The sequence below is a fragment of the Pinus tabuliformis genome, chromosome 5_2, assembly GCF_031772625.1.
Source record: "Pinus tabuliformis cultivar Carrire ecotype Pingquan chromosome 5_2, CPIR1, whole genome shotgun sequence".
In the NCBI taxonomy this organism is placed as follows: domain Eukaryota; kingdom Viridiplantae; phylum Streptophyta; class Pinopsida; order Pinales; family Pinaceae; genus Pinus; species Pinus tabuliformis.
Genome location: NC_142306.1, coordinates 68630818 through 68644793, shown reverse-complemented (window position 1 = coordinate 68644793; position 13976 = coordinate 68630818). Strand labels below are relative to the sequence as shown.

The 13976-nt window shown below is 38.0% G+C and overlaps 1 pseudogene across 1 annotated transcript in view; it reads left to right on the top strand.

Moving 5' to 3' along the window:
- LOC149157575 (putative aquaporin TIP-type pseudogene) overlaps positions 1 to 13976 on the top strand; it is a 101473-nt pseudogene that overhangs the window by 35984 nt on the left and 51513 nt on the right. The gene's annotated exons all lie outside the window — the stretch shown is intronic.

Below are 13976 nucleotides of genomic sequence, written 5' to 3'. Positions count from 1 at the left end.
TTTTTTTCCTTCCTTAGCTTAACTTCCTCTAATGCTAAAGTTCTCTAAGAATGCTCTAAGTGTCTCAGAGTATGTGAGAGAGGGAGAGTAGAGAGAGAGCTCTAAGCTAAAACTGACAAAAGGTCGTGAATTGATCCTCAGATGCCTTTTTATAAATGTGGTCTCTAATTTCTTCATTTTCCATTATTTTTCCTTCATTTTCCTCCTTACATGCAACCTGTGACCTTTCACCTTCCTTTTCTCCTAATTTCCTTTATTTTCATAAATAAAATGCCAATAAATGCCTCATGCCTTTCCAAAGCCTTTTCCATTGCCTTTGCAAATTTCCCTTAGCCATAATAAACCAAATCAACACCCAGTAGGATGTTTTTCCCAACATTAATCTTTGAATAAGTGTCCCATGACCTTGGTTATTATTTTTTCTTTATTAACTTTATTACATGGACTTTTAGCCTGGGGTTGTTACAGAGTGCTTATGCATATGAGTATTTAAAGAGATGATAGTATGACCAATGCAACTGAAATACCATTAAGAGTTAATGGGGTGTGAGCTAAGTAGTGTGAAGCATAAGATGAGGCTCAAGACAACATGATTTATCCGTTCATTCTTAGTCACTATAGTCTAGGTTTTAGGACGAATGAAAAATATAGTGGTCTCCCGAAGCCTAATGTGCATGCAGGTATATAGACATGGTGAAGAGAAGTGAGCATGTGGAATACTAATTGTGAAACATGATTATCAACAAGGTCATATACATCAAGATCATCGAGAGAGTTGACCCATGTGAAATATGAACAAACCCTTAAGGCCTTAAATAAGCAACGGGGGACCCAAAATTTTGTGATAGACAACTTTTTGGGTGCTATTGTAGAAGATACAATAATTGGAAAACCATTGGTAGAATATAGCATCCCTGCCTACATCCCTACAATAGATCAAGTCTTGTAAATGATGCAAGGAAGTGTTGAACGAACACTAGGGTTACTCCTAGGGCTTCTTGACCTTATATGGATATGCCCTTGCCTTGTGTCCCAAATAGGTCCTATCAATCTTTACACATTAAAACAAGCACTTGCACATGTACGTATTTGATTATGGGTCAACAAGAATGATAGAGGGCTTATTATATCAAGACCATGTCAAGCATAGGGTTCAAGTTATAGGTCTAGATCAAATGCACTGATTAGGGCTCCCTTCAAACACATTTTTATTTCCCTCAATAATGGTTCAAACTCATAGGAAGATTGTTCGTGATGCGATTTTGATTACTGGTTCTATGAGTGGATACCTCTTGGAGAAACCACCACAACCGTTGACAACCATTAGGGTTAGGGTTTTAGCATTAGGGTAAAGTGATTAGGGAAGCTCTTCTAGGGTTTCAACATATGCTAACAGGAATGAGAAATATCATTACAACATCAAAGGTTTTGTAAGGAACATGCATAGGATATAACTTGTGAAGGCTCATGCAGTGGGTATGTAGCATAGGGAGTAAAGGAAACGTTAGGTCAATAGCTAGGGTATGATATGTAAGGTGATGAATGCATGATATAATGCAATGTTGGGTTGTGTTGTATTCTTTCCATGACTAACCCCGGTTGTGAGAGGGGGGGCAGAGCCCCCCCTTCGTTGCACCGATGCATAGCGGGGAGGTTACTCTCCCCCTCTATGGGGTTCAGGGAAGTGGCCTGGGAAATTTTTTTTTGGACCCTATATTAGGTGGGCGAACCTACCTATGGTTTTGTGCATGGTTTTCGCACATGGTTTTGGGCGCGATGGTTTTTGGTCCATGGTATTTTGTAGATCTGATCAAGGGAATTACGATTATGTTCTAATCCAGGGTTAATGGATTGGGGTTTATGGATGCTTCAACATGTATATACATATGTGTATTATAACATTGAAAGGAACATAATGAAAAATCAATCTGGTAGTCCCGGTTTTGGGATCCAGGGGAAAATCTCTGTTTATATTTTTTTTATGTGTTATGCTCTCGCCTTTGTTTATTTTCTGTTATTAGAATTCATATGTAGGTAATTTATATGCGGGGTTAAAACCTACATGCGGTATGAAAAATTACATGTAATGTAGGGAACAACAATGTAGTGCAATGAATGTAATGCAAGATAAATAAGCTAATTGTGACTAAAAGGATGATGTAATGCTTATTTAGACAATGCAATGCAGAATAATGAATGCATGCTAAATGGATAATGTGATACAACAAACTAACTACCTGGAATAAGGAAAACACAACAAAATCCTAACTAAACCCTAAAACCATAAGAATAAAATTCTAATAAACAAACCCTAATTAGCAAACTTTCACAAGTAAACCCTAATTAGAAAACTCTGAACTAATCTAAACCTAAAACCATAATTTAACTAGAGAGGAGATCAAATCATGTGAATTCAAACTTCCAATGCAGCCACTGAAGCAGGTCTCGTCCTGCAAAAACAAAGAGATCGACAATTAGAACTGGTGTAACAAATTGTGCAAACAAAAAAATCCTTACTTGTAAAACATGCACTAGAGCAACAAGGTCATGTCTACTCGCAGGAAAACATGTTATAAAATATTGTTCAAGCCAAGTTGCAACCCTATCCTAGTAAAAAGAATGATAAATGTGGAAATCCTGAGCATCCAACTATAATATGCATTTATTTGTTCTTAACCCTATATCAAGTGTAAGAGTAGTGAGATGTCACCCACTAGCAGAGGAATTCACTAGATAAGATTCTTCAAGCCAGTCAACAATACTATCTTGATATTGAAGATGATAAACTTGATGACCCTCACAATTTTCCAAATATGGATATCCATCAGGTACAAATTATATACCAGAGGATTTTGGCACGAAAACCCTAATTTCAGAAACCCTAATTTGAGGTTGTTCAAGGATTTTGTTAAGGATTGAGGACCTGACATAACCATCAGTAGACGATAAAGTGCATCACTATCTTGACAAACCTTTGAACCCACAAATGGTAGGTCGTCAAAAATTGGTGGTCTCATAAGATCAACAGGTGAATTCATACACTCATCATCAGATATGACAAGGCAACCATCAGTGAATATATTGTTGATTTGATCAAATGTCTGAACAATGACAGTTTGGAAGTTCAAAAGATCAAATTCTTCTAATTCCTAATATGGAGATGAGTCAACCAAGTGACTCTTAGGAAAGAGAATAGTTAGGTAATTTTCTCCCTCACATATGGTGGCCTGTAAGGCAACACTAGCTTATACTTGATCACCATCTACACTAGCTAGGTGAGAATCGTAATGGTTTGAAACAATGGTTGGTTTACTCTCTTCCACAAACAAGTTTCTCTTCCACAAAAAAGTTAGGGTACATGGATTATTGCATATCAAAATCTTTTGAAAATGAGATTTCATATGGAAAGATGGTGTCGAGAGGGGAATCATGTGAGAAAACCCTAATTTGGCCTAGTTGAGGGATATTGTCAAGATCATGAAAACTTTACATAACCATCAATGGAAGTCGAAGTGCCTCTACTTCCTGACAAGTCCCAAAATTTTCAAAAGGTAGATCATCAAATCGTGGTGTCTTGGTAAGATCAACAAGTTAACATGAAAAATCATGATTAGAAGTGTCAGTGAATACACAGTTGATAGGATGACGATTTTTGAAGCCATTGATTTTGTCATATTGGGAATTTGATACATGAGACTCTTCAAAGGTTATGAATGATGATGAATCAACGACCGAGCTTCCTTGAACCTTTGGTAATATATAATCATCCTCTTTACCTATTAAATATTGTTGTTTGAACAAATTATGAGCCAAGGATTCAATGTCTTCATCCTTTGATTGTGAAACATCACCATCATGTAGATGATTGCAATTGGGCTCAGTAGGATAAAGACTTGAATAATTTGGAGAAAATGTTGGTGTATCAGACTCATGAAACAAATTATAGTACAATGGATGAAAAGGTTTAGTTGAAGAGGCCTCAGTTTCAACCAAGTTTAGTTAAAAACTCAAACCCTATACATTGCTATCAACTTGAGAGAGAAATGAATCAACACACATGTTATGCTTCGTGGAATTGATTAAGCACTTGTTGTCATCTAGTATAGAGATTTATGCTAGGGTCCTGGATGAAAGAGAGTGTAAAGGATGCCTATAAGAAGAATCACTTTGAACTAATTATGATTGAATATTTTGATTTAGAAACAAAATGCCACCTCCTATATTATGCTTTGTGGAATGGATTGTTGCTTCAATATTATCTAAGAGATGACCTATGTCATGGAAAGCAAAAGAAGGAGGGATAATAATATGAGGAGACTCGGGAATAGATTTAGGAAGATGCTCAATGGGCTCAGGTTGAATCTTGTCAATAGGGAGAGGTGTTTTATCAACTTGGTTCTCAGGTTGTCCAATTTCACCAGGACATATGAGAGTTTCAGGAGCATGAAAACTTGGTTCCTTACCCTACAAACACTCTTCATCACCTAGCTTATCGATGACAAAAATTTCATTAGGTGATGATTTCAAAGAAGGATGAAGAATTTCACATGCAGTAGATTCCTTCTTAAAGGCTTGAGGTTTTTCCCAACTGACAGAGGTTGGAAAGACAAGGTTAGGGGTAATATCTGACTGATTTGTAACTTGGAACTTATCATGAGGATTAGGATACATTTTAGATTGAGATTGTTGTAGAGAAATATAAACCAATTGTCAGAAATTATCATCCAAATACATCCAATCCACATCTCTTTGAGGAAATTCACAATAAAGATGAAAAAACCTAGCAGCAAAATGGTTTAATGATTCTTTGGGTTTTATTGTAAGTTGATTTATCCTTTTAAACACATCTGAAAATTGTACCTGTCAAAGGCTTGACATAGATTACTATTGAGTTGCTCGAATGAATGGATAGAAGCAACTGGCAACTTGTGGCACCAATTCTTGACATGACCTTTGAGCACGAGGGTGAACAATCTGCCAATAACATCTTTGCAATCAATTCCATTACAGTGATAAAAATTAATAACTTGACACATGTGTCCAAATACTGGTGTTTGACCCTCACCATCAAACTTCCATTGTGACAAGTGATAGACTATTTCCGCGGGCACTCATAGATTTATGTTTTTAGAAAAATAACCTAGGAGAGAGATTTGGGATGGAGCCATTTAAAGATATGATGCTAAGATAAAGGCTCCAAGGGCTCAGATTGTCATTTGGCCCTCCTTCTAGCTCTAAACGTTTGTTGATGGTACTGGGTGTCCTGCCAATAGCTAGGGTCTCCCCGATGTGAAGTCCCAATTAGACCTCACACTGTTTGTGATAGGAGACCCATCTGGTATCTGGGTCTCACTGCCACCATGAATGTTTTCACCCTTGGTTGTATAATGAGGAGATGCTAGAGCGAGGATAAGAATGAAATACCCAGAAAATAGAGATGATATCAAACTAAGATTAACAACTTGTAGAACAAGATACAAAGATGCAACAACAATAACAAGGAGAAGCAAGCCAAAAGAAGGATTAGTGAGCTGAAACCATCTCAAACATACTTGAACAAGAACATTCTAGAGGTTAGTTGCAAATTAGTTCACAATAGGTCACCAACATGGAATATAATAAGTAAGCACAAATTCAAAGCAGACATGAAAGCTATAAGTTAAGAATGATTTCATTAACATATGCCCACATGAAATCACATATACAAACATGATGGAAATACAATAAAGCTAATAAAACCATCACAAAGATGCACGAGAATCCATACTGAAAGCAAATAACTTCTTATTAGTGTTTCTACAAACACAAGTACAAGTCATGCAATCCATTAAAGCCCAACAATGGAACATGGGTTGCTCACACTATTATCCAATGTAAATCCCTAGCCTCACTACAACTCACCCTACTCGTTGCCAAGAGCTGAGTGCCTCTAACTCTTCAAGCACATATCAACTATATAATGCTAGTCCTAAATCAAATGTTAAAAGTCCATTCAAATGAGGCATGATAATATATTTATAGAGGTGAGGTGACTATTCACCTATTGTGACCTTTGACCTACCCTTGTGACACTTGAACTTCCCCATATCTCTCTAATATCTAATTAATAGTACATTCCCAATTGATCTCACTGTAGCTGCTGGAATCATGATGAGGTATATTTACATTATGAAAGCAGAGAAGACATGAAGTGTACTTTGGAACACTAGAGTACTCATTGTCAATGATGTTGCTTGGTCACGAGACAAGCCTATTTTCCTACCACTACACCTCACTTTCCTCCAACCAACGTTTCATATTGTGCCCTTGAGCTTATTGGAAGATTCTTGAAGTTTAAATGATTTGAAAATTGTGGAAGAAGATTGTTCTCTAACACTTGACAAGATTGAAAATGGGTCTTTAAAATATCATGTTAATTTGGTGTTCCCTCAGGCACGAAATAGTTCACATGTGCAAGTTAACCATTAAGAACATAAAACAAATAATCATGCAAATAGCAGGAACAACAACACCAAGATTGATGACGGAGTTCACCCCTACTGGGCTACGTCTCTGGGCCCTGCTCAAAAGGCTAGGCTGCTCATATTTCAGTATTTTAAAAAGAGGTACATCAATTTGTTGTTTACAATTGTGGCTATTTCCTCTGCAAGGAAATGTTCTCCTACAGAGAAATCTCATAATATACTTGACAATCTGCAATCAACGTGTCATCTACAACAAACAAAGAGTCTCCTGCAAGGATTCTAAACCTCAACTAAAATTGAGCAATCATGCATCAACAATAAATCATTCAATTACCTGCCTCAACTTGACTTGGAGAGACAACAGTTCATGTACTGACTTCTGAAGAATCAATTGTTTTACTGGTCGAACAGACTCTGCCAATGTGTCTAGAGTGCACCAAAACCCCTATTTTGGTTCCTCAAATGTATAATTTGGCTTTCGTATGACCTCGGAATGCCAACTTCAATCTGTATTCAAAAACTAGTTCACCATACACTTCTTGTTTTGATGACGCAATGGCACAAGACCTACTTGCTCACAAAGCTAGCCCACAACACTATTTCACTTTCCTCTACCTTCGAATTGCTTGCCCCCTCGACTTGCCTCTTGCCTCTGCCTTCGAATTGCTTGCCCCCTTCACTTGGTGCATTGACATTACATTTATAATGTTTTTGAAATTATAAGTTTAGATTTTTGTTGCAAAAATATTGCAAACATAGGAATTGGTGGAATGCATCCACGTCATGGAGCATATCCAAAGTTTGTAACAACATATCGGATTAACAAATTCACACCATATTTAAATATGGTTTTAACAAAATCCTAACATATAATATATGGTGTAAATAGATTGGACTGTGCTACATAGATGATATGATCTTATACCAAAGTTTTAAACAAACTTTATAAATAGCCCGACGGTCTATGGTTGACATCCCCGTGGAATCGGCATACCTAATGTATCAATTCAAGAGTTGGACATTATAATTCGAACCCCAATGGTGAAATAAAATTTCCACCCATGGAATTTGTTGTGAACCGTCACTGCATGTGACCAGACCTACTCCCGGTGGTTATGTCGACAACCTTGACCATGGAAATACCTCCTCCTTACCTGCTCCTTGACAGTTCAATGACATATCCATGGAAAGTGAATTGTTCATCGGTTTTGTTGTGTTGATCAATGGCGCAACCCCGATGCCATATAATTATTTGGTGGCGGTGACATGTATTGACTAACACATGGCATGAAATATAACATATGTGATAACCTATGGTCCTGACGGTCTGTACAATATGCGACTGGTGGCATATTAAATATAATATATAGCTTTAACCTATGTTACCACCGCGTTTTGTTTAACAAACATAACCCACCATACATTGACTGTGCCTATCTGTGATGACACGTAACTGTTTACAATCGCGGAGCTTCAATAACCACCATAGGTTTGGGTTAGCGGGGTTTCCGAATGTGGCAAGCTTTGCCAACTCTACCCCCACTTGCCATATTCTTAAAACTTAAATACAAATTCACGTCATTGGTTTAATAAAGCATGAGCATGGTGTAATAGTAATATTTTCCAATGTGAGTTTGGAGGTCGCGAGTTTGACCTCAACCCTGCCACTCCGACCTCTATGTTGACTTTGACTACCTGCATTGACTTTGACCTGTACCTGCATTGAATTTGACCACCACGTGTCATGATGTGAAGTTTCCACTCTGCTTACTAGGCCCTTTTTTTACCTATTTGACATAAACTTCAAAATGCATTTTCTTCCTCATACGGAGGCCATTTTCGAAACCAGATATACCATCAGAATCAACACGATGAGATCTTCGACATGGCACTGATTTCATGAGCATCCGATACTGTAAATTTCTGATCATGTCGAGAACTATTGCTATCTACGACCATCTTGGTCTTCAAACATTACATAACAAACTATGACTAGACTCAACAAGATCCATCTTGAATCATACTTCCCAACAAAAAGGAATTTTGGACCTCTAAAAGTTTATTAGAATCATGAATTTATTACATTCAAGCATCAGTATAAAAACCATCTAGATCCTATTATAGAATCAACTAGGTCTACTGATGCGACGACAAGTCATAGACACACAATTACACATACGACATGAAATCCGCCCAGTTACAAGCAGGAGACTTTTCTAGAGACTTATGTTCTTCTTCTGCAATTTTATTTTTTGCTTCTTGTCCTGCTTTTGCTAGTGTCAACTCACATGGTAGCATTGGACATGTGCTCTTTGAATGTCCTCTCAGCTTACATTGTGGACAAACTCTTTCTCCTGAGTTTGTACTGGTTGTCTTTTTGTTGGATCTTTCTGAGCTCTGTTTTGATAATGTCGAGATTTTACATGATTACATCAAAGTATTTCTGAGACTTTTCTTTACCTGTAGGGTCGCTTCATCCTTTCATGAAAGAATCCTTGTAGCATGCACCTTCTTGCTCTAAATCTTCTGCTTCCAGCATTCATCTCCACAATGGTTATTACTCCCACAAAAAATACATGGATAAGTTTGTTTAACAATCTTTGCAATAAAATTTTCATTGAAAGACTCACCTTCCGAATCACTGCTGGAATGATTCTTCTTCTTACCTTTCAGATCATGAATCTTCTTTGGAATTAACTCAGGATGTAAGGACCAACATCGGTATGCTATGTGACCTCTTTTCCCATAGTAGTCACAAATTGACTAGTCATATCCCAATCCTTCGTATTTACTCCTTTGTTGCACTGAGATTGGATGGAGTCAACCTTGGTCATGCTTGTTGAGGCCTTGTCCTTGCTGATATCCCATCTTGTTCATAATTTTCATACCCATTCCTTTGGTATGCTTCTCAAATGCTCCAATCTCAGGATCGTTGGAAGACTCTGTTTATGAAATAGTTTTATGAGATTATGGTACATAAGGAAATTCCTCTGAAGATGAGGAAAAAGTACCAATGGATTCTTCCATTTATTGTGCTTTTGGAGTGGTAGATAGAGATGAACTTTCTTCATCTTTCTAATGAAGTGGAGATAATTCATTCTCTCCTACAGTGGATGGACTTTGAATTGAAGGATTGCCCCTCTTTCAATTTTTCTACAAGGTTTCGATCTTCGCTTGCAATCTTTGTTTGTCTTCCTGCAAATCTTGCACCATGTGTCACAATGCAGCGTTCTCCAGTTGATATTGCTGGTTTAACTCTTCTAGTTCTTGGAATCAAATCTACCTCATGATTTTACCCATTCTTTCACTTTGGTGAGAACCTGCTTTGATACAAAAAATGATCTGAAAATTGTGGAAGAAGATCATTCTCTGACACTTGACAAGATTGAAAATGGGTATTTAAAAAATCATGTTAATTTGGTGTTCCCTCAAGCACGAAATAGTTCACATATACAAGTTAACCATTAAGAACATAAAACAAATAATCACGCAAATAGTAGGAACAATGATACCAAGATTGATGATGGAGTTCACACCTCCTAGGCTACGTCTCTAGGCCCTGCTCAAAAGGCTAGGCCGCTCATATATTTTAAAAAGAGGTACATTAATTTGTTGTTTACAATTGTGGATATTTACTCTGCAAGAAAATTTTCTCCTATAGAGAACTCTCACAAAATACTTGACAATCTACAATCAACGTGTCATCTACAACAAAAGAAAGAGTCTCCTGCAAGGACTCTAAACCTCAACGGAAATAAAGAAATCATGCATCAAGAATACATCATTCAATTACATGCCCCAACTTGACTTAGACAGACAACAATTCATGTACTGAATTCTGAAGAATTGACCGTTGCACTTCACTAACGGACTCTGCTAGTGTGTCCAGAGCGCACCAAAATCCCTATTTCGGTTCTTCAAACATGTAATTTGGCTTCTGTATGACCTCAGAATACCAACTTCAATTTGCATTCAAAAACTAGCTCATCATCTACTTGTCGTCCGATGGCACAATGGCACAAGACCTACTTGCTCACAAAGTTAGCCCACAATGCTACTTCACTTCACTTGCCCCTGCCTTCAAATTGCTTTCCCCCTTCACTTGGTGCATTGAAATTACATTTATAATTTTTTATGCTAATGGAAAAACCTGTGAGCAATTTATGAAATCAATGTTTCGGACTAGCTAGGTGTTGAAGCCCCGAAAATCGTTGCAACAACATTGGGGGATAACCACCCGGTCCGGACCTTAGTACAACTCCTTTTCCGTTTGGAATGGTGGCTCCGACTGGGGATAATGGGACCAGTTTCCCAATAATGGATAAACGGGATGAATGGATGATTGTCTAACTAATCTAATGATAGGCGAATAACTTAATCTATTGACAGAATAAAATAACTACTACTAATCCCAGGAATGGTTATATTTCTCTAAGTGTAGCGCTTGATGATCTATGTTTTCAAACAGGCATATAGATGACTCCATCTGACAGGCATAGACATTAATTCATTCAATAATTACTTTACTTAAGTAGTTAAGCAAAGCGATTAAAACAATAATACTACACTCATCATTTATATCATCGACACATATATGATTAAAAGAAAAGCATACCATAAACATCCAATAGTGGAAAGAATACAGAACTGCTGTTAAAACACATACATATATCTGATAATAGCAAAGGAAATCGGATAACAATTCATATGAAAAGAATGGAATCAGACATAGATAATAGTACCATATGAGCTGATAAAATACTCCCAATATCAATCGCTATCTGTAATTCTTCCTTCAACGCAGAGATGCTTTCAAACAAAGACAATAGTGCACATTTGCAAAAAAGCTACCATGTTGAATTTAGAATAACTGGTCCAGTTTTATAAAAGAATATGGCTGAAGCACAATAGTGTGACTTCAGTCTTTAAGTCAAGTACAAAACTTTACGACCCTTTCCAAAACAATGAAAGGGTCTATAAATACCTAATTATGATAACTATCTATGAAACTGAAATCCTACTAAACTGGTATCAATCAATTTTGATCATATTTTCCCTCAGCGATCTGGCAGTCGGCGGCATGAATCATCAAGTAGGTTGCTTGCCTTTAAATCTGAGCTGACTTGTAGCAAGCATTGGCTCCACTTCGGGTGGTTTGTTGAGGCAAGAGCTGAGCTGGGCGGTGTATGTGGCATCCTGAATATCGGGGATAATATACTCGATTGCATCCGTAAGGCACTTGAGGGTGGCTCTCTGCGAGTGTGGTTTTACCAAGAAAAACCAATACGTGTCCCAGGTTAAACTGTTAATCCTGGTGATTAACCTTCCTTTCTCCTCTAAATCTGGATAACATGATTTCTCCAATGTATTCGTTGTTGTCAATTTTCCTGGTGTGCATTGGGAGATCATGTTTGATAAGTAGAGAGTGTTATTAACTAATTCAACCAGATTGCTTGAAGTTAATTTGCATCTCGAAACCACCCTCTCAGCTTTCATTAACTGGGACTGCCATTCTGTAAAGAGTATATCTTTATATGACTCCAGTATTCTTGGTAAATTAGCCGCTTTCCCTTGATCTGTATCTTGCCAATCGAGAAATGCAGCTATCGTTTCTTCGGCCTGATCCAATTCAGTCCTAGCCTTGTCTACTTTATTACTTATGGATGCCGTTAACTCACATAGGGGCTCTGCCTGGGCGATTTGTTGACATAGAAGCTTAATTTGAGCTATCAATGCAGTATTTATCTGTAGTACTTCTGCTCTAAATTCAGCCACCTGTGGAATGCCCTTTGTCTTTTCAATTTGTGCTGATAATTGAGCAATTTGCTCGTCTTTTGATTTCATCATTCTCTCATTCGCCACCTTCAGTTGTGCTAAAGCTTCTGACAATTCCTTTTGCTTCTGGATTGCGCCTTGATCGACCCGTTGTTTCTCTGCCTGCAGTTGTTGAGTTAGTTGATTATTTAATTGTTGTTGCGTCAACAATTGCTGTTTTGCCTACTCCGCTTTTTGTTTTGCTTCATTTAATTGTGCCTGCAATGAAAAGATTTCTTGGTCCTTTGTTTTTATTAAAAGGCTTACCTCCGATGCCTTATCTATTGTTGCTGCCGAATAAGCTCCCGCATACTGTGATAGTTTTGTCAGGTCATCGGAGGGGTCAAATTCCTCCTTCCAAACTACATTGCCCGTGACAGTTTGCTCTGGAAAAAGGGAAGGTTGATCAGTCCTTCTTCTTTTCCTTTGTCGTTTAACCACTGCTTTATGCCTTGGGCTGTAGAAGACATCTAGGGGAGGAATATCTTCCACTTGCAAAATGATTTGGTCGGAGGGGTCCTTAGGTATTATCTCTACCTCTTTGGAAATGGGTGGGCCGCTGGTTCCGCTTAGAACCTGTGGTGAAGTGATTTCCTGTGTGTCCGTTGCCTTGGAAGTGTCTGTGTCCTTCGAACATTCTAAACCACTGATGATGGAATCAAATTGCTTCCATTCCTGGAGGAATTTAGGGTCAATATGAGTATCTATATTGACATCAATGGTGGTTTGTTTTTCCTTTTCAGCTTGGGTCTCCTTCCGCACTTTTTCCTGCTCTCTCTTCTTCTTTTCCTCTTTCTCTCTTCCCTACTTTTCCTCTTGTTCTTTCCTCTGCTTTTCCTCTTTCTCTTTTCTCTGCTTTTCCTCTTGTTCTTTCCTCTGCTTTTCCTCTGTCTCTCTTCTCTGCTTTTCCTCCTGTGGCTTCTCTTGTTCTTTCGTTATAACTGGAGGTTCCTTTGACTGTTGTCGATCAGGCTCGCTTGACGATGTAGCTGGGGTTGTCGCTAGTAGATCTAGAGGCAGAGTTTGCAACCTCTGTTCTCTAAGTTTATTAAATTCTGTCAACCCTTCATCATTATATTTCATTTTGGCCAATGCTTTAACCTGCATTATTGTCTCAGCTGAAGAGAAAAGGTCATCAAACATATCTTCTTTATGATCAAATTTTGTCAATTTGGCCTGTTCTAGTGCAGTATAGGCAACTTTGTTTGGATCAAACTGCCTATTTGGGAGTGTCGCCAGAGTTAATGATTTAATCTTCGTGGCTTCCTTTTCTGCATGTTTGAGATCATGCAGAGTATAGACACCACATCACAAGGGAAAAGAGGGCCAGCCCAACTTCTTATTTTTCTTGAGAGTCTGTGTAACACTCTCAGCCATAATCTGGTAAGAGATTTCTCTTGCCAACAGTTTATCTGGTATGTGTAAAGGGAGAACATGAGGTTCGGCTTGGCTACCGAAAACTCTTATATAAGTGAATTTCTCCTCTCCAAACCATCTTCCTACCGCTGTTAAATCAATCCCAGCTTGGTAGGAAATCTTGGGAATGGGTTTATCAAAAATAGAATAATAAATAGGCACCATAAAGCCATTGCAGACTTGGTACAGATGGTGCTTGTAAGAAGATTTCCATAATTTCTGATGGTATATGTGGATAGCCGTGGGATCTTGTGGCGTCCACCTCCAGCCGAGCACGGGAAA